The 27,071-nt window shown below is 44.5% G+C and overlaps 2 long non-coding RNA genes across 5 annotated transcripts in view; one reads left to right on the top strand and one right to left on the bottom strand.

The window, feature by feature from the left end:
* The window catches only part of LOC132006926 (uncharacterized), a 116,755-nt gene that overhangs the window by 51,672 nt on the left and 38,012 nt on the right, over nucleotides 1-27,071 (bottom strand). Inside the window, exon 1 of one of the 3 annotated variants that reach the window (XR_009401264.1) lies at nucleotides 1,058-1,142. The exons of the other annotated variants lie outside the window; for them this stretch is intronic. This is a non-coding gene — a long non-coding RNA (uncharacterized LOC132006926). Of the gene's footprint in view, nucleotides 1-1,057; nucleotides 1,143-27,071 lie in introns of those variants that run through there. 3 annotated transcript variants of the gene reach the window in all.
* LOC132006925 (uncharacterized) lies at nucleotides 362-11,625 on the top strand. 2 transcript variants are annotated; one of them, XR_009401260.1, is made up of 5 exons: nucleotides 362-618; nucleotides 984-1,403; nucleotides 4,500-4,722; nucleotides 8,109-8,521; nucleotides 11,364-11,625. It is a non-coding gene; the product is annotated as an uncharacterized LOC132006925 (long non-coding RNA). The 2 variants fall into 2 exon arrangements; XR_009401259.1 differs by having other exon boundaries at nucleotides 363-618; nucleotides 4,544-4,722.

Genomic DNA, 27,071 nt, shown 5'->3' on the forward strand with positions numbered 1-27,071 from the left:
TTTTTATTTTTTTTTTCTTTTCTTTTTATTTTTTATTTTTTATTTTTTTTTAGCTTAAGCTAGATTGAGTTGGGATTTTGTCATTTGCAACCAGAAGAATCCTAATTACAATATATTCCTTCCCTCATACCCTCTTCCTCCAGAGAGCAGCAGATGATGTCAGGGTCCTGCTCATGCCCCCTTGGCACTTGCAGTCCTCATGTGCAGGACTCGATGCCTTCTTACTATAGGCAAATGAGACACTCTTAGGCCACCAAGCAGGACAGGCCAGGGCTCTGTGTTTAACACATACAGGGCCAGCTCTAAGCCAATGAGCAGCAGGAGATGGTAGATAAATAGCCCAGCTCCCCGGCTCCCCAGGCAGGACTGCAAGGCACATCGCACACCACTTCCCTGAGATCCCCAGCACAGCCGACCCTTGGTTACCATGGTGGTAACTTGTTTTGACCCTGAATTGGTTTCCCTCTCTTCCCTGTCTCGCTTCTCCACTCCCTACTGATGCCTCCTGGAATCGCCTCTCAGATAAACTACCTGCACCCAAATCCTTGTTGCAAGGTCAGCTTCTGGGGAAATCCAACCGAGAGAAATATACTGTTGCCGGAAAAAAAAAAAAATCAGGTAATTATGACTAATGATTACTACAACCCAAACTCTTTTGTTCCTATCTTTCTCATTGTCTCTTTATGAAGTTTCTCAGCCCAAGGTGAGTCCTGTTATTTGTTTCCGGTTACCTAATGCCTGGCTGCAGAGTTAGCTTGCGAATGAGGGGGGGGGGGGGGGGGTGGCCGTTAGGAATAGAAAGCGGGAGGTCACACTCCTGGTTTTGTGGCCATTATCACGAATTCTGATTTGGAGTTGGCCTATATCTGATCCAGGCTACAAAACATAAAAAATCTGCATGTACCCATAGGTTTTCCTGCAGACACCAATGAATGAGGAGCAAAGGTTTTACTAGATTTTTTTTTTTTTTTCCTGTGAGAAAGTCTGCCTTGGACAGCTGGAGATCCTATCATGTTAAAACGGCTCCCTCCCTTCCACCTGGATTGCTCACACTTACCAAAGGCCGTTGGAGACATCTTAGCCAAGAAACCCATAACTGTCGGGGAACTGTGGGCTGGATTGACCTTTTCCCACAGTGAGAGGCCAACTCTCCCCGGCGGTGTGTGACACTTGGGAGTGTGCCTGCTCATAACCCCAGCCACAGGCATGCGAGTGCGCGTGCGTGATGAGAGCCACGCCCATTCTTCCCGGAGCCTGCGCTCCTTCTACTTCACCAGGCATCGAGCTGCCAAGCTTTACAGCTCCCAACACCTAGATACCTGTATTTTTCCAAAGCCTTGGTTTGGGAGTCATTTCCTGATGCGTTACAGCTCCTTTGGACTGAGTATGCTTCCGACGTCAGGGTAAGTGGGTAGGAGGGACTAATTAAACGGATTTAAGTGAAAGACTTTGCGGTATCAGATGAAAAGAGTCCAAATCTAAATTGCCGCTGCTAATGCTTCCAGGAATTAAGGATCTTTAAGGAGAAAAACACAGAAGATGGTATGGCATGAGAGAAAACCTTAACTCGGCATGTGAATACCTACATGACAATTCCAGCTCAGTCACTGCCAAGCCATCTGGCAGCAGGGACAGTGGTCCTAAATACAGACAATGGGGCTCGATTGCCTGGGTTTAAATCCCAGCTCCACCACTTCCCAGCTGTGTGACCATGGGCAAGTTAAGTAACCTCTCTGGGCTCAGCTGCCTCCTCCACGAAGTGGGGATAGTAATGGCACCTGTCTTGGAGGACGGACATAAGCATGAAATGAATTCATAGCTCTCAAGGGTTCAGAAGAGTGCCTGACACCTAGGAAGCTTCCACAGGTTTTCTCTCCTCAGCGGTCACAATCTCTCTGGGCCTGAGTCTTTTCAGCTGTAAATGGAGGATTCCTACCTGGCCTATATTTTGGGGTTTTATGAGGACAAAATGACACAATGTTATTGGAAGGGAAAATCTGATAAAGCATAATATAAATTTAGGTTGTGATTAAATCAGCTCAAGGTTTTGTGGCCGACGATCCTCTCCTAAAAGAGCCGGGGTGGGCATTTAGAGGCTTGGTTAGTCTTGACTTCCGGGGAAGGAAACAAGAGCTCAGGGAAACACACCCTCCCCTCTACAAGGGTCGGACATATGGCTAGCAGCTGGGATTTATGCAAAGCATTCTTTGAATTAGTCCAAAAGCCCCACTGTTTGGTTATTGCCCCCAGCGCAGCCATAAAACCGCAGCTCACAACTGCCTGCAGGTTGTTGTATCCCCAGCCCATGCTCACCCCGGCCCCTTTCCGGCTGCCTAGCCGTGGCCACTCTGAGCTCCCTGGCCCCAGAGCCACCTGCGTGTCCTCTGGCTAACTCAATTTGCTGTCAAAAAGGAGGAAGTAATTAAATGGGGGACATGTCAGTCCCACCACAGGCCCTGGAAAAGTCAATAAAATTTAGTCACCAGAATGGGAGCTGATTTTTAACCACTCTGCTATAAACCATGACACACACAAAAGATGTGAGCTTCAGGTTACATAGGGACCAAGCCCAGGAACCCGGTGCACAGCAGTTTGCCTTCTGTGGGGCAGAAGGAAGGAAAATGGAGTACTACTTACTCCAGTGAAATGTGAGGTGAGAAAGGAAGGGAAGATATCTTGTTTCTTCCAAAACTCTGTGCCCCGAAGAGACTAGGGGGAGGGGTATTGGCAGTGGTGAAGAGAAGACGAATGGAAAACAGGACAAGATAATATATTGTTACTAGACAGGCCAGTCGGGCTCTGGGAAGCAGTGTATAAGAGAATCAACCATTAGACAGCAGTCCAATTAGCAACGTTGTTGGGGGCTCTCTATTCCAAAACCCTCTGCCAGTTCTGTTTCACTCTGCTAGTGTCTGAGTGGATTTTCTCAGCCTTTACAAGGCCCTGTCCCTGAGGAGCTGCAGGGAGAAAAGGTTTGGAGGGAAGAACCAGAGCATATGGGAAACAGGATTCTGCTTGGCTGACCTGATGCACCCTGCCCGCCTGGCAGGCTTTTCCCTCGCATCAGTTCCTTTTGTGCTTTGTAAATCACGAACATGAAATCAGTATCACTGACCACTTTGTGAGAAATTCCGGCTATGATCTAGTAGGGCCAGCATCCAGATTTTGCCAAGAGCAATCACAGTGGCTTGGGGTGGAGAGAGTGGAGAAGGTCTGTGAACAGGAGGCTTCCTTTTCACACATCAGAGACATCACAACAGACCCAGAGTCATAGAAATGTGCTGAGTCACTCCATGCCTGGAGACTCAGCTCTTTTTGCAAAAAGGCCTAGGAACACTTTTGTTTCACTTCCCCCCACCAAAAGTCAAAGGTGACTTATTTTTTTTTTAAGATTTTATTTATTTGAGATAGATTGAGAGAGAGAGCACAAGCAGGGGGAGCAGCGGGCAGAGGGAGAGGCAGGCTCTCCCCTGGGCAGGGAGCCCAGCACAAGACTTGATCCCAGGACTCCGGGATCATGATCTGAGCTGAAAGCAGACACTTAACTGACTGAGCCACCCAGGTGCCCCAGAGGTGACTTATTTAGGAATTACAGTGAAATGCTAAATGCAAAATGCAGAGCATAAAGCAGCCCACAACTATCTTAATTAAAGTTAGTAGTTAACCTTCATTGAACACTTCTTACTAATTTTAATCCTCACAACTTTCCTGGATAGTAGGTTCTAATATCATTGCACCTATTTAACAGATGAGAAGACTAAGCCCCAGAGAAATGAAGTAACATGCCCAAGGTCATGTGGCTGAAGAGTGGTAGAAATGAGAATTGAATGATCATTCAAGATTTACTTCCTGTCAGCTCTCCATGCTAGCAATAGAGGACACTTTCCGGATGCTGGGCAGATTCCCAGAACTTTTCATGTACATTATCTCACTGGATAAGCAAACACATCTCTTGAGGCAGGAGTGCTTGCCCCCAATTTAGAGATGCAGAAACTGACATAGAGGAGGATTAAGTGGCCCTCACAATATTATAGAGGGGGAGATGAAGAGCAGAAGTCGAACACCCCTTCTGGTCTTCTTTTCTCCATACCCCTGAGGCTTCAGTATACTAAGTGTTTACATATGGCAAGCTCCCATCGGCCCTAGTAAAATGTGCAGCACTGCTCTCCAGGAAGAACCCCCTCCTCTGCTTCGGGAGACAGATGTGATGGCTTCCTCACTGACCACATCCACCCTACCAGTGACGGGCACTCGTATTTCCTGCGAGGTGGCCACACGTGGCCACGCGGGTTGTTCTGCAAATGGCCTCAGCCCATCTGTGGAGGCACTGTTGACCTTGTAGATGTGGTAAATTTATCATTTTAGTAAGATAATTTTCCAGTAGATGGCAGTAATGTGTCTTGAGGAAGGGGTGGGCACCTCTTCCTAATTCATGCAAAGGCAGTGTAGGGGCAAGTGGGGCCCCTGATGTTGTCTGTTTTAAGTTCTTTTACCCGTAGGAGCAAGATGGCATTGATCCTTCTGTCTTCTCTTCCCGCTTAAGACCTAAAATGGGAGATTTCGCTCTTTAAAAATTCATCTATTGATATTTAAGAAAATGCTTACCAGGCACCTCGAATGGAACAGTTCTGTACAAGGTAGACCTACCATGGTGAACAAACGAAACAGTCCCCACCGTCTTTGTTCTGGAAGCTCAGTAAAGGAGCATGGAAGGCATGAAAGGTCAGTGCAGTTTAATTGGCTTACCCTTTCTCTCTATTCTGTACATTGTGAGAGCTCAACAGCAATAACAGCTCAACTCTTTGGACTCCTTTGCAGCTAGAAGTTGTCATGGGACCCAGTTCTGCCCATGCGACATAAAGAGTAGTCAATGGACACTCACTTTTCCCCTTCTCCCTTCTTTCTGGATGGAATACAGATGCTATGCCTGAGTAGCAGCAGTCATCTTGTAAACATAAGGACAAAATGTACTTGCTATAGACAGCAGAGAAAGAGGAGAAAAGGAGCCTGAGTCTGGTGTGGCATTATTGAGCTGTAAGAATGGTGCTGAATAGCCTATCTTATTTGGGGAGATAAATAAACCCCCATTAAATTACCATCAGCCAAGTTTTTTTATTACTTACGGCTAAACATGACTGTAACTCACACAAGGAGCCAGACATTAATCAGTATAAAAAAATAAATGCGAATAAATGCCACACTAGAGAAGTACAGAGCACTGTGGAAAGGTAAGCTGAGGCACCTGACCAACTCAGAGGCAATTAAAGCTTTGTGGAGGAAATGACATTGAATCTCAGTAACCAGGGGGCTGGAGTGACATGCCTTTGGTAGAGTAAAAAAAAAAAAAAAAAAAAAAAATTGGACAAAGGCCTTGACGGGGGAGGAAGCATATACATTGGGGGTAGAGAGAGAGGGACAGTCTACACAGGTACACAGGTAAATCAGCCCCTGGGGATCAAAATTGTGACCTTACCCTCTTTGCTTAGTTCCTTAACCAACAGGATTGACTAACCACCACCAGCTAACCACTCAGGCATCGCCAAGGGGAAGGAATGCTAATGGAGGATTTCCCCTTGGCCTGGCTGAATTAGAAAGGAAATTAAGATCACTTCTGATTATTCACATCAATAGAAGGCAAGGAAGATGCCCAAAGAGGGTCGATATAAAAGTACTGGGAGGATGATGAATATCCACACAACCTGGCACACCATACATGTTTGTTGAATGAACAAATGATGGCAGTGAAAGTAATTTCAAACTGTGAAATGATGCACCCATCATTACTTCCAGTCTACGATGTGTTGTACCATACTCAATCTTCAATGTCTAGTTCACAAAAGATAACAACAGAAATCCTTTTATGTTCTTGCCAAGTACAGGGTTCAGGATGCTGTCTTCCTATTGGTGAATCTTGGCTTTTGCCCTTTTCTCTGCAAAGGGAGAGGCTTTCTCTGTCGAAAAATCAATCCTCTGAATGCTCGCCTTTCTTCTACTTCCCCTCTACCGGATTCTCCTGACCTTCTGGATCACTTCCTATAAAAAAAATGTTTCTGTTTCAAACCCTGGTGAACTATTCATTTGCCTGACCATCACAGACAGATCTTCAGCTCTGCCTCTGGGAATATTGCTTCTCTCTTTCTACTTTCCCCCAGGGAAATGGCAGTCCCTCCATGTCCCACCCCACTTCTCACCATCCTTGCTCCAGCCCACGCTCACCCTACGGGGCCCCACGTGCAGCCTCTTTTTGGCCACACAGTGCTTCTTGCCAATCTTGAATGGCACTCGGCTCCAGCGCCATCTCTCCCCTCTGCCTGAATCACTATACCTGCTTTATTTCCATTTTACTGTGGGCAATAGGCAACCCCTCCCCCAGGAAGCCTTCCTCTACACTCCAGCCACATGGCTTTTCCTCTCCACACTCAGATAACCCTGGGCTATCAGGTCCTGCTCCCTGCTCAGTCTCTCCCACTGGCCAGAGGACTCTAGGAGGTAAGGACTCTGCCGTCCTGTTCACTGGTCAATCACCAGCCTTCAAGAACAATTATAACACACGGCAGGCATGGAGTGAATACTTACTGTGGTCACATTATAGCGGATTCCTTTCTATTTTCCACATGATTATAAGCTCCTGGAGGACATGGTTTAGGTATTCTCCATCTTTGCAAACTCCCAACTAGGGACAAAGTCTGACACAGGATAAGGAAAGGGGAGGATGTTTAACCTGGAGAAGAGTTAATTGGGTAAGAAGCAGGGAGGACCCACTCTCTGTCTTTAAATATGTGAACGGCTGCCAAATGGACTAATCTAAAGCTACTTCAAGTATGGTCCCCAGACCAGCAGCAACTGCAACACCTGGGAACTCACACTGTTGCTCAGGTCCCACCGCAGACCCACCAAACCAGAAATTCTGGGATGGGACCTGGGGCTGCTTTGAGGAGCACTCGGGAGGGCTGCGATGCATGCTACAGCTTGAGAGAAGACTTGGGCTAATGGTAAGCATATTCTGGGTTAAGAAGGAGACAGTTTTCCATTGAATACACAGAAAATTTCTCTATGGGTCTCTCCAGTAATGGCAGAGGCTGCCTTGTTAAGTTCCCCGCAGCTCTACAGGTCCTGGAAAGGCAGAGGAACCTCCCATTAGGCCTCTGTTGGGATTTTATGCTTTGATTATGACACTATTGAGCCAGCCAGGAGACAAGAGACCGGAGTAACAAAAGCCCTTCAGGAATGTCCCATGGATCTCTGGCTTGCAGGATCGGGGGCTGGGGACGGTTGAGGGGGGTCCCTCCAGCCAGACCAGTTCTACCTCTCCAGCTACCTGGAGCCCGAGGGGTGGGGGAGTCAGTGGGGCAAAGGTGACACAGGCAGGAGAGGGCAACCATATTCATCTTTTTATTTTTAAAGATTTTTATTTATTTATTTGACAGAAGTAGGCAGAGAGGGAGAGAGGAGGAAGCAGGCTCCACACTGAGCAGAGAGCCTGATGTGGGGCTCGATCCCAGAACCCTGGGATCATGACCTGAACTGAAGGCAGAGGCTTTAACCCACTGAGCCACCCAGGTGCCCCTCATCTTTTTAATTTGAGAAAGGCTTTATGGCTGCAGAAGGAAAAGAACCTTGCAGTTGCAATAATAGAAATAGCAAAAGTTAACATTTATCAAGCATTTACTCTGTGCCGGGTGCAGTGCTAACTTGCTTGGCAAGGATTTTCTCATTTGATTCTTCCAAGAACCGTATAAAAATCGCTAATACCTCTTAACTGAAATAAGGAAATAAAGTGAGAAAGAGGCAAAATGCCTTCTCAAAAGATCATGCTGTTAATAAAAACAAGAGCAAGAACCCAAGCCTTCTGGCTTCAGAGTTTCATCTCATGACTTCGATTCTGTGCTCCTTAACTCTAAGGAGTTAAATGTTATATGTTCAGGATCCAGAAGGTCTTCAGCCAGGGCCAATGAGATGCCCAAGCAGCAGAGCTGGGGGAGGAGAGTGAGCTATGAAGAAAATGGGATTGGCCAGGGTGGGCTAGAATATATGACAGCAACAACCCCCACCCCCCAACATCTCAGTGCCTTAAAACAACCAATGTTTGCTTTCTGCCCCCCCACCAGGAAGTCCATCACAGATGTTCCTAGGTGGGCTGCTTTCCTAGGAGTACTCCTCCCACCTAGGTCAGACCCAGGAACCTTCCACTGTTGGCTCCATCTTCCCCTGGAGCCCCAGGGACCATCTGTCCCCACCAGCTGACCGGAAAAGACTGGGAGCAAGGGAAGGACCTCACCAGTTACTCGAGGGGCCATACCTGGGAGCCAAGTGGGCCACCTCCCCCACATTGTACTGACCAGAACTAGTTCCACAACCCTTCATCAGTGCAAAGGAGCAAGCACAAAGCTCTTTTTGGGACTTCGGAAGACAATAAAAGGCTGGTCAGCACTGGAATTATCACTGCCACAGAGTGATTTTTTATTTTCACCCATGAAGGGGCAAACTCATCTCTAGACACAATCTCTGAACTACTTGGATGGTAAAACACTTTAGGTCCTTACACTTCTAGTTGTAGACTTATACAGAAATTATGTATATGCCCTTAAGCCAACATATGTATGAGATATTTGATTTGCTTGATTTCTTTGTGTGTGTGTGTGTGTGTGTGTTTTAAGTAAAGAAATATATACTAAGATATGTTTCATTATTTTCTGCTTCCACCCCATTGAACTGGCTTGACACCCTCTAGCATGATTATGCCCCGCTCTGGAGATCCCTGCCTGGGAGCTCTTAGAGCTGCCCAGAGGGGAGGCAGTTTGCTGGGCTGGAAGCAAGGGCTCCTGGGGCACAGTGATTTCCCAGGGATGTCCCAGCATGGTGGGCAGAAGTGGGCAGCGAGCAGGGAGGGAAGTGCTCTGAGCCATCCTGTATCTCTCTCCGTGGAGGACTCCATCCTCTTCCTCCCTCCCTCTGCCCAGATCTCTGACTTAGGTGCCAGTGTGATATGAGAACCCTCCTATTAGGTGGAAGTAACTGACCCCCTAAGCCCACTCTGACTCTAAGTTTCGCCAGTTCCATGAACACCTGGGGAGGAGCAGCAGCAAGGTGAGAGGTCGGAGGGCTGCCTTGATTCACTGCTTCACTGATGTGCCAATATCAGAGGGGAAGAGGCAGGATAATACTGTTTGAAATCTGAGTTAGCTGTTAATATATGGCCTGTGGGGATAAGCTGGTATGAAATTCAGAAAGACAAATGGGAGAGTGTAAAGGAATAATGATAGTGATAACTAGCTCTTATGGAGTGCTTACCGTACGCCAAGCCTGTTTCAAATACTTCATCTCCATTAATACACTACAGTCCTTTGAAACAGATATTATTATGAACTCTGCTCATTTGATTGAATTCAATCAACCAAATTGAATTTGGAGGAGGAAACTGAGGCACAGATAGGTTTAACTGAAGGATGTAGGGGTTTACTAAAGCCCAGCGTGGCCCACTGACCAACAGCATTGGCCTCCCCTAGGAGCTTACTAGAAATGCAGAACCTGGGCCCCACCCAGGACCATTGAATCAGAGCTCCCCGGTTTAGTAAGACCCAGCCCCTAGGGGATAGAGACCATTAGAGCCTGAGAAAGACTGAATTAGTGAGGCAACAAGGTCTTATTCAGCCCACACCATCAGTGGCCTTTTGTTTCAAGAAATTGTTGCTTCTCCAGTGCTGAAGTTAGGCAGGAACCTGCCAAGCTAAATTCTTCCTCTCTGTGATCTAGAAGTGATATCTGCCATTCCCAAATGCCAAGTGTTAGGTTACGATGGCCAACATTTGGAATGAAAAAAAAATATATCATTATTTCCCAAAAGAAAGAGCTCAGGAAATTGGTATATACAAAGATATGATTGGTTCCTACTTCTCTTTCCCATGGCTCTAAAACAACAGTGGTGAAGAATGAGACTCCGAAATGAGTTGACCTCATTCAACTTCATAGCCCGCATTGCTGTGTAGTCAGACAAGTCATTAGTCTGCCTTAGCCTCATTGTCTTTCTGGGCAAGATGCAGATGCATGTAACATAGGAACAGGCTGTACAGCTGTCAAGAGGATTAAATAAAATAATCCATGTGAAACAGTACTGTCAACACATAGTTGATACTCAGTACAGTTGAACTTGACCGTTACGAAGGGTGGTCATAGATGATTCTAGCTTAGGTTTATAATCTCGACTAAGATTGTTCTGGGTGCCCTGGAATGGGCTGTGTGTGTCTAAATCTCAAGACAGAATGAACAATTCGTTTAGAAGTTGTTATAAAAGCAATGGATGTTAGAGACCCCAGCTTTGCGCAGGTCAAAAAACCCGTTGCGTAAATGAACCATCAAATACTGAAGCACAAATACCTTCACTTTGAAAGGAGACCTTAGGAGCAGTTCTATCTTCCAGATGATTCAGAGTTGATTTGACTGTTTTCCTCTGTATTGTTTCAAGCTGTTCTTTCTAGAGGGCAACTCAGAAGGTTGGCACCTTCAGTTATTTTGCGCAGTATTGAGGAAAATTCTGTAAAATACCAGGATTTTTCTCAAAAATATGTGTCAATGATAAATTTAAATAAGAAGGACAGATCCAGGGTGTGTAGCTGATAAAAACAAAAAGGGAGTTTTCCGTGACCCTAAATACTTTTGTTTTTTCTGTTTGTAATTACATATACCATTTGTTTCTAGAGTCATTTACATTTATCTGGGCAGGTTTCAACAGCAGTTCAGGCATACCCATTCCAGAATTATTTCACCTACTTGGTACAATTCTTTTTTTTTTTCCTTTTTAATAATTAAATTTTTTTTTAAGATTTTATCTATGTATTTGACAGAGAGAGAGATCACAAGTAGGCAGCCAGAGAGAGAGGGGGAAGCAGGCTCCCTGACGATCAGGGAGCCCGATGTAGGGCTCGATCCCAGGACCCTGAGATCATGACCTGAGCTGAAAGCAGATGCTTAACCCATTGAGCCACCCAGATGCTCCTCAGTACAATTCTTGAGCAAATTTTTGTTCATTTTGGCCACCAGAAACTTCCCTCATAATATATAGAAGGAACCGCTGTGTAGCGAGTGGCCAGCTATCCTCAGCTAGACCATTGTGTGGAGAAAACACAGTCCCAGACCCACTCTGGACCACCAGGCCCATCCTGTGACCTCACACAACTCACTCAACCTCTCTGGACCTTCCTTGGTTGCCACAGCTTTCACATCAACATTCAGATAGCTGGCCCAACTCCCCCACCATCCTCCTCTTATAGTGAAGAGTAGATGAAAGAAATTCACAAGTGCTAAGCCAAAGGCATATATAAATTTTGGTCCACTAATATTTGTTTTACTTCTTTTATGTTGTTTAGATGTGGAGAGCTAAATGAAAAATATTTTTCCTATTCCCGTGGAAGATAAAGAGGAGAAGATTCCATTCATTATCTCTTTCTATTAAAAGCCTATATGGGGGTGCCTGGCTGGCACAGTTGGTTGAGCGTCCGAGTCTTGGTTTCTGCTGATGTCGTGATCTCAGCGTTGTGGGATTGAGCGCCATGTCAGGCTTCCTGCTGAGCGGGAATCTGCTTGTCTCCCTCTCCCCTTTCCCCTGCTCACCCTCATGCTCTCACTCTCAAATAAATTCAAATAAAATAGTTTTTTAAAAAAGCCTCTGTGTGTGTGTGTGTGTGTGTGTGTGTGTGTGTGTGTGTGTAGTGGTGATTTGAAAAAGAAAAGCAGCCAGAAAATAAAAGGGAGACCCACACAAACAGAAAGCCATGGGGATCAATGTCATTAGGAATCCTGGTATGAGCACTGACTAGCTGTGTGACCTTGTGTAAGCCCTGTCACCTCTTGAGGCCTCAGTTTGCTCACCGATAAGATGAACAAACCAGACTACATCATCTCTCGTGTCTTCTCAGCTTTCAGTGATCTATGGTGCTCTCCCCAGTCAGGCTCAACAAACCAGTCACCTCCCCTACATGACAATGATGGATAAGTCAACTCCCAGAAGCAGGGTGGAGCCAGTCCAGACCCTGTCCACAACCTTGTAACATAGGGCTCTGGCCTTCCCAGGGAAGGTTGGCCTTTCTGTTTCCATAGCGGACCAGGAGTGGTAGCAGAGGAAATGCCATGAAGGAAGAAAGAGGGGGAAAGGAAGACGAGTTGCCAGGATGTAACACTCTGTACTGACAATGTACACCATGACTTGTAGTTTTCAAGATATTTTTATGAATAATATCCATTTTATTGACATTGTGATGAGGGTGAGACCATGACATTTACTATATATCCCATGCCTGCCATGGCCTGGGCCTAGCACATAGGATCAGTACATGTTTATTATAAAAAAAGAATCGGTGAAAGATCTCATCTCATCTGGTGAGGTAGGTGTGGTTATTTTCCCCATATTTAGCTGAGGAAACAGATTCAGGAGAGGTAGCTGATTGCCGAAGTTTGCCTGGCAGTGAAGATGAGCTGTGATTTGGCTGTGTCTTCCATTTCTTAAACCTCTGCTTGTTCCCTATGTCATCATTCCAGTGTTAAGGTTATTGAGAAATGGCCACACATTCTTTGCAGCTTCTCCCATCAAGAAATTGAGTCCTTTTATCCACCCACTGAATTCTAAGCATGGTCACTTGACTGCTTTGGCCAACGGGATATTGGCAAATATGCTGCAAGCAAAGCCATGAGGAATACTTGCATATGGAGGCTTGCCCTTTCTCACCACTGGGAACACTGCCATTGCCAGGTGAAGAAGCCCAGGGCAGCCCACCGGAAAGTGAGGAACCGCGTGGACCAAGAGGCTCGAGCAACCCCGGCTATCTCAGCCATCCCCACTGAGGCTCCTAACATTTGAATGGGACCATCTCAGATCATCAAACTCAAAGAAGAAGCCACAAAATCATAAGCAGAAAAATTATTGTTGCTTTAAGCCACTCAGGTTGGGGTTGATTTGTTACACACCAGAAGCCGGCTGATACAAATAGCATCCTTCCACTCCCAGGGCTTCTGATGTTTCATGGTGACTATTATTTGATGCTGAATTGCCCTTCTTTCTCCCACAACCTTGAAGTCATTCCTCATGTAAACACATATGCACACACTAGCACATATGCAAATGCACACAGATGCCTAGGGAAAAGAAGGGGCACCAGCTTTTATAGAACTTTGTTTTGGCATGTGAAGGAGGAATTCTAAGCCCTTCTCTCCTTGTAATCAGCAGCCAGCTCATGGTTGCCCTTTGTCTCACTGTCAACGGGCTTTTGTGGGGGAGTCTAGAGTAGAGAAGCAGGAAAAAGGAGATGGGAAAATAGAACGGAGGAGAAAAGGATTCTCACCTGGGGATTCTGGCCATAAGGAGACTTCAGGCTTAATCACAGAGCTGCAGGCTCCTAGCCTCTGCCCACAAACTGGGATCAATGAGTCAGCTGGAGGCCTTTGACCCAGGTGAGCCAACAGAATGGACACCACCCACCATCTCCGTTAGCTAGCGACTCCTGGGCCTGGTGAGGGCAGCTGACCGGCCAACTGCGGGTGGTTATGCAAAAACCAAGGTTACAGCAAAGAAAGTTCATATCTTTCCAGAGCCTGGCATCTCTTGGATTGGCACCATTGGGTCCTGCCTGGCTTTTCAAGTTAGCAGCTGCCAACTGGCAGGAGCCCGTGCCCGCAGCTGCTGCTCTTGCCACCTTTCATGGTCTGTCACTGGGACCATTTCTGTGCTCTGGTTGTGGTCACAGAACATCTGCAATTAACCAACCGTGAGGGGCCTGCTAGCTCACCCAGGAAGACAACAGAGTGGGGGAAAAAACTGCTAGGAGGAAAGGAACAAAACACAGCCCGTTGCGGGAAGCCCAGCAGAATTGCCAAACCGCCTGGTGAAAGCAGAGACCACAGCAGACAAGGCAAAAGCACCTGAGCCCAGGAAGACTGCCCAGCACATAGTAGGTGCTCAGTACAGCCTTGTGGGATGAAGGAATACAAATAGCCCAGCTGCAGAAGCAGGGCTTATGTCTGTTCTCAGATCTTACTGCAAACAGGTTTGGCCCTCCTTGCTAAAACCTGCCTCTGCTCCCCAGGTCACCTCTGACCCTCGAGATGAGAGGGACTCCAGGCCACATTTAACTGCCGGCACAAATGCCTCCTGATTACCTTGGAAACTGAGATGGGGGCCATCAGCTTCCTTTCCTAGCGAACTCGGTGCAGATTAGATCAAATAAATTAGCATCCTCCATCTCAATCACATCGCTCGATGGAAACAACTTTATGTGCTAAGGCAGGGGTTAACTTAAAGTTCCCTGCCTCCAAATAAAGATTTACTTATGTGTTTATTTATTTATGCCTCATCTCCCTGCACAAAAGGTTTAAGACAGCAATGGAAAAATATCAAATGCAGCATTCTATTTTCAATCTGACAAGCCTGGAGAAGAAGGAAGATTTTTTTGTTGTTTTTTGTTTTTGTTTTTGGTGTTTTTTTTTTTTTTTTTATGTTTTCCTGGCAGCGTCTTTTGACCTACACTTGGCATTCTGTGTAATGTCCATGTGCAAGAGATTGCAATGGTGGGAAGGTCACGGGTCATGCCGTGTCAGTGCAGCCCACGCAGGGGGATGTGAACCTCCAGGCCTATCGGAGCTGAACCTCTGGCCAAATGAGGTCATGGGACAGGAATGTCAATTCTAGAGAATGTATGCTTTCTGGTTTTACAATACAATTTGGGGAGGTGAAAGATCGTGTCATTACAAAGTCAATAGAGTTCAGAGCAGAGGGCAAGAAAGGAGGGGAGTGGGAGTAATGTTTGCCAATTTGTCAGGCTCTAAGTCCCCATATCTCTCTTTACGCAATCAAGAGTGATCATCGGCAGCTTCTGGGGAAATATCGCAGTCCTAATATTTTCAGTGGAACAATTATGTGTTTGTAAGTTATATACAACACCACTGGAAGAAGGACAGGCAGGACAGATGACCCACAGGCAGGCTCAGTGATAAAAATTGGCTTAAGGAGGCAGCCTGGGGTGGTTGGAAAGAATCACCTAGGCTATAAGGATGATGGAGGGATAAAGGGGGCAGAAGATACAGCCTTGAGCCTAGCAATGATGGCAACTCAACCAGAGATGGGCTCAGAATTCCAGACACAAGCTGTTCCCCAGGGGAGGCTTGTTTTCAGTTGGTTGACTTGTTTCTCTTTAACATGAAATCGTTTTCAAAAACAGAAAGGCAGGAGGAATTTTACAGTGAACATCCATATACCCAACACCTAGGTTCGACAATTAACATTTTGCTACAGTTGCTTTATTACATATCTAGCCCTTCATCCATCTGTCTGGCCATCGTATTTTTACCTTAAGGAGGGCACATGATATAATGAGCACTGGGTACTATATAAGATTGATGAATCACTGAACTCTACCTCTGAAACTAGGAATACACTCAATGTTAATTAATTGAATTTAAATTTTAAAAAAGGGAGTTACAGATGTCAGTTCACTACCTCCCAAATACATCCATACTTGTGTCATTAATGGTTGGTTGTTCAATATTTGGTGTTTTTGCCTCTTGAGATTAAATTTATAGATAATGAAACACACATACATATCTTCAGTTAGTACTTGACAAATTCCAGCAAAGACATAAAACAGTGCAAGCCAAATCCAATCAAGATAAAGAGCATGGCCATCAACCAGAAAGTTCCCTCATACCCCTTCCCAGTAAATCCCCACCCCTAACAATCAGAGGCAACCATTGTGCTTTTTTTTTAACCACCATAGATTAATTTTATATATTCTAAAGAGTCCTATAAATGGAATCATACCATATTCACTCTTCTGCAAGTTTTCTGTCAGTCAACATAACATTTTTAGAATCCATCTATGCTGTTATGCTTATCAGTGCTCATTCCTTTTTATTGTTCAGTAGAATTCCATTGTACGAATTATTACATTTTGTTTATCCGTTCACCTGTTGATGACTACGTTGATTGTTTTCGGTCTTTCTGGCTATTAAAAATCATTTTGGATTGATGTAAATATACAAACTGAAAGGTCTCAGTGCAATTGGCCTGTCAACTCACATATTCAACTTTCAACTGTCCTGCAGTTAACCTTAAGTGTCAGAGTTGAGAGTTGAAAGCCAAAATAACTCACAACTTAATCTGACTTCCACTCAATGATGTAGATCGATTTTATTGCTTCGTAAGGTAAGAGACAAAAATTTTGAGAGCTAATTTACATAAAGAGAAATAATCGGTACTATTTCATATCAGCTGGGGTCTGAGGAGGTGGAGTAAACTTATGTTTGTGGTCTGTCCTCACCAGAAGGAAGGGTTACCCACCCCTGTATTTCTCACTTCTCCCACCTGGACAGGTTTTCAGGATGGAAACGGCCCCACCTAAAGTCAAGCAAAACTCAAAACCTCAGGGTCCATGAAGTGTCAGTTCTCCAAATGCTGGTAGAAAAAAACCTTTTGTGCTCTTTCTGAAGAAAATACAGAGAACACCTTTATCTTCCCCACACCTTCACTTCCCATTCTCTCCTCAACCCACTTCAGTTCCACTGTCAATCTCAGCACAGTGTCAAAGAAGATGAGCACCGAGACATTTCCCCTGGGTTTGGCTTCCATCGGCAATGTTAGAAAAGACAGTTCCAGTGAGGTGGTGGGGATGGGGAGGAGTTTAACATAGCCAGAGAGAAATTGAGAGAACAGAGCTAAGGAGAGACAGAGAGGACCCTGTGAGATGAAGCTGGTATAATAAAGGAAGTTTCTAAAACCAATCTTCACCCATTTTCAAAGTTCAGCTAGATCCAACCCACCTGGATCACCACCTTACGTCTCAGGGCCACTGTCCCTTCACTTCTGTCTGGGTAGGAAGCTCGGCACTCTCCCCAGACACCTCTTAGTCTCAGAATAGCACCACCTGTGTCTTCTGCAGCAACCAGAGTGTCCTCCTCTGGTCCTTGCCCCAGCCAAGGAAGGCACTGTCTTGGATGGCTGTCAATGCCTTGGCAGGTATCATCTTTGCTACCCTGAGATCAGTGATTCTCTGGACCCTGGAATTCTTCCCTTCCGCACTGGCCCCTTCTGTCTCTCTCATTCCGGTTGCCTGAACAGAGTTCATGTGAAAATTGCCAAGGCTGCTTCTGGCCTCAGGTGAAGCTTGGCCTCTTGACTATTATTTTATGCTACCAGCCCAGGCTTTGCTGGCAGCCTGAGACTTTATTGACAGCTTTGCCATGTTCCTGGGAATCCCCAAGGTTGCCCTGGGCTCCCTCTCACATCACTGTCCTTATTCACTTCTAATTCCATCTCTTCTCATTTTAAAACCCTCGACATCCCTATTGAGTCTCCCATGCAATTCCAGTTTCCATGTAATGGGAAACATCTAGGTCTCAGTTCATCTGTAGAACAGATATGATTAAAACCAACCCACATCCACTGAATGGTTCTTGACAGGACCATTGCCATCTATGTTCTCCCCAGTGACCCAGTCAAGTTTCTCTACCACCGTTACACCCAATCCCCATTCCCACACTCCTAGTCATGCGAGCTTTCACAATCCTTGTATGGCTGGTACCCAATACCAAAATGCTTTAACACATGGTGGCAAGAGCAGATAGACTTTCTACGATGTGGAAATTCCTCGACGGGGCATCCTTGCACATGCCAGCTATCATGTTGTGTTGTAAGAAAATGATGCTCTCGTGTGAAACAACTGTGTCACTTGGTTCGTTCACACTATTTTGTTCCAGGACATTATGCTTTCTGTTTCTGTTCTTGGCTTCCATAGCTTCCTTTCTCACTCCTTTGGTCCTGTCAGCTATCAGTTCTATCCTCCGGTGTCATTGCATCTGCCTCCAGCATCACTGACCACCCCATCTTCCAATCTGTCCTTTCTAATGAAACATGTTGGGAAAAGGACACAAGCTTCAAGAGATGACAATATACAAACAGGTACCATGCCTGGAATATTACAGCTACTCAAAATAGGTTTTAAAATATTATCAACTTAAAGAAAAACTTTTCTGATAAAACACATAGAAAGTCTAGATAAAAATATGACACTATTCCTCCCCAGGTTGAAAAAAAAAGTGCAAAGCTTCACTGAAAAGAATGAGAAACCCCCAAATTCTCTATTAGCAAAGGGAAATGAAAGTCAGAGCAATAAATTCACACTGGCACCATGGAATCCCCCAGAAGCTTCAGCCCAGATATAGGCCACTGGGGACTGAGATGAGGACTCTGACACTCTCCCACACACAGAAGCTAGAAGCCTCAGAAATCATTCCCATCCACTAAGACTAATACAATCACACTGTCCACTGTCTTGTTAAAGCGATAAGGAAACTTGCTGTCTGTTTGGTCTTTATGCAGGTAAACTAAAACAAAAAAAAAAGACACCTATGAAAAAGTCAAGAACCCAAGCCTCCATTCCTTGTAGAGGTGAAGTTCGAGTTACAGAAAGCCCAAACTGAAGGGTCAACATAAGAATTGGTCCAGAGCCTGGGAGACCCTATGGCCTTGGCAAAAGTCAGTGTGGAATCACTCTGAATACTACAAGGACCTCGGCAAAAGGAAACAAAAGTTAAAGACAGTCTCACAACTAAAACAAACAAACAAAAAACAAAGACCAGCTACACAAGGAAATGAATTACCATAAGGGATAGTTGGCAGCTGCAATAAAGAGGGAGAATATAGCCTGCTCCCAGGAAATAATAGAAACATCTGGAGAAGAATATAAAATAAAGATCCTGAAAGTGATTAAAAAGATACCAAGAATAAATAGACATGGTAATGAAAGTGAAGGATAATATGAATAAGGAGCAGCTAGAGTTGAAATACTAATAAAATCTTTTAAGAAGAGGAATGGAAATTTAGAATGAATTTCATCATATAATGGCAGAATCAGAGTCAGGTGACTTCTGTAAAAACAGGCAGCAAGAAGAGACAAGGAGAGCAAAAGAGCAAATTTCCTATTTGAACTTGCACGTCTGATATCTATTCAGCTAGTCTCTGGCATAGAAGAGGATCTCACCAAAGATTTGCTGAATGAATGCAGCAACAAATGAAGAAGCTATAGGTAAAAGGACTGAGGAATAATGAAGGAAAATCTTCTGGGCAGTATTCTGGACTACAGTTTTTCTTTTCTCTCTTAAAACCCAATGTAGCTCCCCAAACTTATTCCATCTTAGCAATGGCAGACAGTCATTGGCCAAGGCTGTGTATAGCCATCCAGAAGCAGCAGACATTTTTGTGGAAAGCATTTCACAGCAGGGCTTAGCTGCGCTCATGACTTTCTAGACTGTGGCTATGCTGAGAGCTTTATTCCAGCCCTGCATGGATTGAAGCAAAAGTGCAGAGGGACAGAAAGAGCGAGGGCCATGGAAACACAGCTGGGAAAGTCCACACAGAACAAAGCAGATCTCCAAGACGCTCCCTGATCTTGATGGTTTGACCTGTCAGTAGAGAGATGATCAGTCCAGCTTTTATCTCAGTGGAACTGGTAGCACGTGAATATAGAAATCAAGTCAAAGCACAACAAAGAAATGGGTAACAAAAGATAAAGGGGGACCTGTTCTAAAATCAGCCCAATGCTGCATCCATAGCTGTCTCATAGCCGTAAGGGAAGCAATGGAACAGGTAGTACCCTCCAAACCCGAAACTAACAAAAGGAAACCACCGCCCTGGCATGATGGTTTGAAATCATGCTGCTGTTTATGCTGAATTAAACTATTTCCTAAACTATATATGTTCCACTCCAAATCTAGCATCCGGTGGTTCTTAGTTCCTCTTTTAGTTCTCCAGAGAATCCACTGGATTTTTTTCAGCCCTCTCTCCACTCAGTCATGTTCCCATCTCACTTAGCTAACTCAAGACGCTAAGCTTGCGGAAGTCGTTCCCACAAGCTGAAGCTGCATTGGACTGTCGTTACAGGCAATGCAAAACACAGTTGATGAAAGGATAACGTGCTAGAATACCTGGATCAGATGGGCAAACTTACATGCCTGTTGCACCCACTCTGGGAAATGAATCATGCAAGATAGCTTTCTGACCTTTAGGGTTTCCTTTTATACAATGAGGATTCATGGAAGAGGTTTGGTGCATGGGTTTGGGTGTCAGGCTGACTAGAGTCTGAAGCTGGGTTTGCCAGGTGCTAGTTAAGAGACCTCAGTGAGTTACTTAACATCTCTAAACTCATCTGAAAAGTGGCGCTAGAAGTATTATCAGTTGATAATATTAGTTACAGTGCACACCCATTGTACTGACCTCACAAGGCAGCTGGGAGGACAAAGCACGATATGACATGTGACTGTAACTCTCTGAGATACTCAATATCTCATGAAGAACACTGAGAATCCTCATCATGGATTTTTTGGGGGGGAGGTGGTGCCCAGCCATAGATAAAACTCCAGAGAGAACCATACTGTCGAAGCTGGGCTTTAGGGTTGAGAGAAGCAAGAGCCCACGGCAGGATTACAGAAGGCCCCCACCACTTACCATATCCCAACAAAAGAAAAACAAAATCTAACCCACATTCCCCGGCCTCAATTCCCACACATTGGCATAGTCGTCTTCATACTTTCAGAAAATATATATGCTCAAATGCATGCCTAAGTGTTAGTGGAAGTTACCTGTGGGGCATGTGATTAAGCCTTCATAAGGATGATCATCTGGTAGATTGAAGATGGTCCAATCGTTCTTTGGACTCCTCCCATGGAGCGGTAGCATCCATGTCCTGCCTGTTGTATCTAGGCTCAGCTTTGTGACTTACATGACAGATAGCATGTAGGGGAGGTGATGTTCTGGGACTTCCAAGGCTGTCATGAGCAGCCTTGCAGCCTATGTCAGATCTCTGTGGTTGCTTGCTGCAAGGAAGCTGGTGGCCATGTAAGGAATCTGCCCGTCTTGAGGCTACCATGCTGGAAAGCACACAGGAAACAACCACATGGAGAGCCTTGAGACCATAGGAAGAAAGAGAGAGAAATGCTCAGCCAACCCCTAGGCCTTCCAGCCATTCCCTGCTGAGGACCCAGGCATCTGGAGGTGAAGAGGCAGGCTGTGTCTGTCTAAATTGCAAATTTGAAAGAAAATACATGCTGTTTCTCTAAGCCACTAAGGTTTTGGGTGGTTTGTTACATAGCAATATATAACTGGTAGAGAACGCATTCTTTTATTGTCTGAATTTTCACAACTAACACATGCTTCTCTTTCCAGTTTGAAAATAAAAGGGAAAAATATGAAAGAGAAAGTTAAAGGAGAAGAAAGACTTTTTTTTTTTTTTTTTTTAAAGAGAAAGGCAATCTCCTGTACTCTTCCTTTCACTAGCCTCTCCAACAACCTTCTCTTAATGCTGGATTCAACTTGGATTGTCATAGGCTAGTCAGTTCCCTCTTCTGAAGGAAACTACCATTTGATGCCTCCTGTCATCTCAGAGAAAATAGATCCTGTTCTAAAGAGCTGTAAGCACAGGGCAAAGCCCTTCCGAGATTCAGAGACAAGAGCTTGATGTCCTTTGGGATGAATACATCATTTTGCACGTGTCCTTACGCTCTTCAGTTGGCTGAACCGTCCCCATAAAATGACTCAGCTCAAACCTTGCTAAGAACAAAGGAGCAACTGATCTGCTTTAGAGTCTAACCTGGCATCATTGCGGTGTGACTTCAGAGAGAACCTTCCATATTAAGAATGTGGTCTTTAGAATCTTGGATCAGAAGGGACCTCAGAGGGTCTTTGGTTTTGCAACTAGGGTGAGGGAAAGGGCGTTCATGTCACCTCTTGGCTTTTGCCTTCATCAAACAAAGGGGTTTAACTGGGTGGTCTTTTTTAAAATTCTTATTTATTTATTATTTCTTTTAAGTAAGCTCTACACTCAAGGTGGGGTTTGAACTCACAACCCCGAGATCAAGACTCATGTGCCCTGCTGACTGAGCCAGTCAGGCGTCCCTGACTGGATGGTCTGGAAGACCTCTCGTAGTTATGAAGCCTATAATGCTTGAAGCTAAAACAGAAGCCCGGGTCTTGCTCTGTGCAACATGTCAGACAAATCAATGATGGAAAGAAGCCTTCCATGGTGCCATCACAGGCAGAGTGCTAAAGCCTCAGTGTGACCTAATGGGACATTCATTCCCTCCTTTCACCATCCCCTTTAGTGAAGGACCCAAATTCCTGTGCATAGCAAACTGTTAGGAGTAAAGGGGTATCTACTTGGCAGAGACTTTCTATTCTCCGAGGGGAATAAAGGGTAGTTCCCCTTCTTCAAAGGGAAGGCCTGGTGTGTGTGACATGTTGAAATGAGTAGATCTTTGGAAATCATTTTTGCTGTTCCTTGGTGGAAGAGTGGTTTGGTGTTTCCTAGTATCTCCTATACAGGCCATTTTAGATCGTCTACCAGCCACTCCCTCCCCTGGCAGAAAAGCCAGAAGAAAGGAGCTGACAGAATGAACCTCTCCCCCACCCCCTTGGTGCTAGAACTCCCTCATCAGTTAAATATGGAGAATCAGCTTACCTAGTAAATTCTAATAAGGCAGCCTCCTCAGCTGTCAGTAGCCCTCCCTGCTGAAGAAGACAGCAAGCAAAGAAAAAGATGACCCACAATGCTTGGAGCAGTTTACTTTCCCACACCAAGGCACAAGAACCTCAGAATGGCCTCCATTACAGCGGCACTCACAGAAAAGCCCACCACAAGGAACACTGGAGTAAGTTACCCTGGGTCCTAGGACTCCCGCCAAACACAGCAGGTAGGGGATGGCAATTGTAAGAAATTAATTAAGATGAATTATTAGTCTAATGAAAAATCTGGGCTTAAACATATGCACATATGCAAGCCCCCTTTGCATGCCAGCTCTCAGTTGAAGTGGTGGACATATCAACCTTAGACCCAAAGGCAGCCAGTTGAAGGTCTGAGTTGGTATTAGTCGGGAAAACACGGGAACCATTTCCAAGGGTGGTGCTAAGAAATCCAGGAACTGGGCAGGAGGCAAAATTGCAGGGGTTCTAGACCAATCTCAGCCACTGGTTTTATCACTTGAGAAAAGATAGGTAAGCACCAGGTCTGTGCTTCTGAAACAAGGGAAGGCAGTGGAATGCCAGTAGCGCATGGACCACAGGGGTAAGTGTAGCGTATCTTTCAAAGGCATCAGTCTTGATGGCAAGTATTTTAAATATGTTTATTTTTTAATTTGGAAACTGTTTTCCAGAGATAGAAGCAACATAAAACAAAATTTTAAGCACACGGTTCATGGGTTTTAGCAAATGAACACACCTGTATAAACACCACCACAATCAAGAAATGGAATATTTTCATCATCTTCCAAATTTTCCTTATGCTCTTTCACTGTTAATACTTCTTCTAGCCCCAGGAAACCACTAATCTTCTTCCTGTCACTACAAGTTAGATTTGTTTTTTTTTCAGAGGTTCATGTAAATGGAATCATAGAGTATTTCCTTTTGTTGTCTGACTTTTGCTCAGCAAACTAGCTTGAGATTCATCTATGTTGTTTTATGCACCAGTTCATTCCTTCTTATTGTTAGATAGGATTCCATTGTACAAACACAGCAGAATTTATTTTTTTGAGAGAGGGGCCGAAGGGCAGAGGGAGAGAGAGAATATTAAGCAGACTCCATGCCCAGCGTGGAGCCCAACATGGACTCGATCTCATAAGACTGAGATCATGACCTGAGCGGAAATCAAGAGTCAAACACTGAGCCACCCGGTGCCCTACACATAGCAGAATTTTTAATAACATTCTCAAGCTAATGAACATTTAGGTTGTTTCAAGTTGGGACGGTTACGAATGAAACCATTATGAACATTTGTGTACGAGTCTTTGTGTGTTTCCAAGTCTTAAGTTAAGGCTATGTTTAATTTTATAGGAAATTGACAAGCTGGTCTAAAGTGGTTCTAGCAATTTACATTCCCACTAGAAAGCATTTATATTGAAACAAAGGCAAATGGACTTGAGCCACATGATATATGGGGGATCTAAATCCAGAAGATAAGCCATAGTCAATTTCCCATGAAAAGTCTCTTATGGCATTCCCCTAAAGTACCATACACATATTTGGGGCTTTGGAATTCTGTACTGTGACACCTGAGGATGCACGTATATACAATATGTATATACAGTAATATGCATGTGTAGATCTATTACTTAGTAATAGATAACTATATTAAATACAATATAATTTTACATAATAGAAGATAAAGATGGCAGAGGTGGGGAAGGACATGTCTTCACTGTCATCGTTATTGGAGATGGTTAAGAGAAGACTCTGCAACTTAGTGTTTTTCAAGTTTGAGTAACATACAGACCTTTTCGAAGAAATAATTTTCTCTTGGGTGTACGCTCTTGGATAAAAATATTTAATTAAAATACTGCTCATTACATGCAAACGTAAGACCACAGATTCCTCATATTTTAGCTTGTCTGCATCTTGGAAGCCCTTAAACATTTACAAATTAGTGGAACTCGAACTATAACAGCAGAGCAATTTCAATTAACAACATTGATTTAAAATAATGGATAATATTGTTTTCCTGAAACTCAGCTGCAACCGGCACTAAGTATGAGAGAGGACATTATGTTCACACAACCACAGGTCAAACAATGGCTACATTTTCCCAGTGCTTTGCAAATTATTTTCCAATTACTAGGAAACCTTTGCTCAAGCGATGTGCATTCGGCACAAATGCTTCATTAACATATAAGGTCTGTCTTTGTGGTTTTCTTATTAGGCCAACACAAGTTAAGTGGAACTACTTAGCATCCATTCAACCATCCACACGTGCACGTTTGTGCATGTGCACCTGCTGTGAGACTATAAACCATAAGGGGCGGGGACTGTGTTGCTGGGTCTCACCATTATATCCCCAGGAATTGAGGGATGAAAGCCCCAAACAGAAACTAACTATAAGATTAAATAATTAGGTCAAAGAAATGTTTTTAAATGAGACTGTTATCTTTTCAAAATTATAAATACTGGGGGCCATTTAGATAAAATATCAACTTAAAAAAAAAAAAACCTGAAACCCTCAAATTCCCATTTGGGTTTTTTCCAAGTGCAGACACAATCAGACACAATCTGCCGCTCTTCTGAGGGGACAGCCTGGGCAAACAGTAGAGCCATGAGGACAAGAGGGAAATTAATCAGGAAATATCAAGAAAGCCTGGGAATATGGCATAGCTAGTGATGTGTCATTTGTTCAACAAACAAATAGGAAGGCTCAAGGGAAATGAAATTTCTCAGGACCGAAGACCAAGTGTGTCTTGTCAGCAAACGTGGCGAGGAAACAAAGAAGCAAAATCACTTCTGATGAAAGGAGGCTCAGTACCGGAGTTTAAGGAACACTTGAAGAGAATACAATGAGGATCCCTTAGAATTTGAGCAGGATGCGACATCTCTGAATTATTTCTACATACAACTCCCTTGCATGGCAAGTGAGGGAACGGCGAGCTCCCACTTACAAAAGAAGAAACCGAGGCTCACAAGGGTCTGAAGCTTTTCCTATGGTTACAGAGGAAGTCAGAAAGAGAGGTCTTGTGCTGAAGTCTCTTGCCTGTGATCCACACTCTTGCCAATATTCTGGAGACCAAAGATCTAGCAGCAGTACAGGCTCATGGTTAAATGTGTGGGCTCGGAATCAGACTGCCTGGCTAGGGGAGGTCCCTGGTACACCCCATCCTCATTCTTGTTGTCACACAATGAAATCACACACGTGGATGTGATTTCCGTCACACAGTCTGCTCTCATCAAATGTAGCCTTTACACTTGTAATGGTACATACATTATGCAAATAAAAGTTGACGGGAGTGGATGGATTATACGTAACCTTTGTACCAGGTACCAAAGCATTCTGGGATAGATAATGGCTGAGAAAAAAAAATTGACATAATGAAACAATCTAACAACATCAAAAAGGATGAGCTACAGAATTTTGACTAATAAGGAATGAGGAATGATTGTTCTCACCAAAGGGGAACAGACAGAGAATTGGGGGCCAAACCAAACAATGAGATTAAACTGGGAAAGTCAACATTCACAATTACTCTTTTACGTTGCCATTCAAATATCTCCTGTTTAAAAGAAAGATTAGTTGATAGATGATTTAAAATTGCCTCTTACTGTGAGTGTAAAGAAGATTCAAATGAAACTCATAGGGATATTATATACACTGTATTAAGGGGACACTGTCTGATGGGTGGCTAAAAGGTACAGCCTGTAAGACTTTCCTCAAGGCATTCCAATTCAATTCTGTTCTTTTCCAAGAGCCCATTTACTAAGCAACTACATGCTCACATTAGGCTGCTTTGGTCCTGTGTGCTAAGCACTTTGTTAGGTGCTGGGGATCCAAAGGTTAAAAAAAAAAAAAAAGCCTGGCCTTGGCCTCTCAGACTAAGTGGCCAAGTCAGAAATGTGAACACAGGGCACAGTAGTGGCACCATAGATGACCTGTCCATAGTGCTGGCGCGTCCAATTAAGGACATTCAATAGACCGAAGCATTGGCTTCATTTTCTACCCTATTCTGCTGTTATACACCTACATATATAACCTTGCTTTGGCCCCATCGTGGTTGGAGTCCTTCTTGGTCCCTTGACTTTAGGCTTCCCTGCGTGACTGACTTGCACCAATGAGATGAATGGATATGACGTGAGAAGGGGCTTAACATGACTTTTCTATCCTGTATTCCTCCCAGGCATGAAGAGAACATGCCACACATATTCTGCGGAGCCAAGGAACACAAGAGACAAGAGGAGCAAAGCTGGATCCAGCCAGCAGCCTGGAGCCAAACCCAGCTGAACCCAATTTGGTTCAGCTAACCTCCAGCCAACACACAGACCCTTAACGTAAGAAGTCAATTCTCGTTTTAAGCCATTGAGTTTTAGGGTGATTCATTACATGACATGTGTTCAGAGCTGTCTGAGACAGGCCATGGGAGGTATGACAGGGATGGACAGGAATAGAGCTTTATTGGGGCTCTTCTCTGCCAACATACCACCTACTTCTCTCCCACACTCCCTCCGTGAAACACATAAGCGCGTCTCCCAAAACAGAGCTATAAGAACTGTCGCCCGTTGCCGATCCTAT

The sequence above is a fragment of the Mustela nigripes genome, chromosome X (genome assembly GCF_022355385.1).
Source record: "Mustela nigripes isolate SB6536 chromosome X, MUSNIG.SB6536, whole genome shotgun sequence".
NCBI lineage: Eukaryota > Metazoa > Chordata > Mammalia > Carnivora > Mustelidae > Mustela > Mustela nigripes.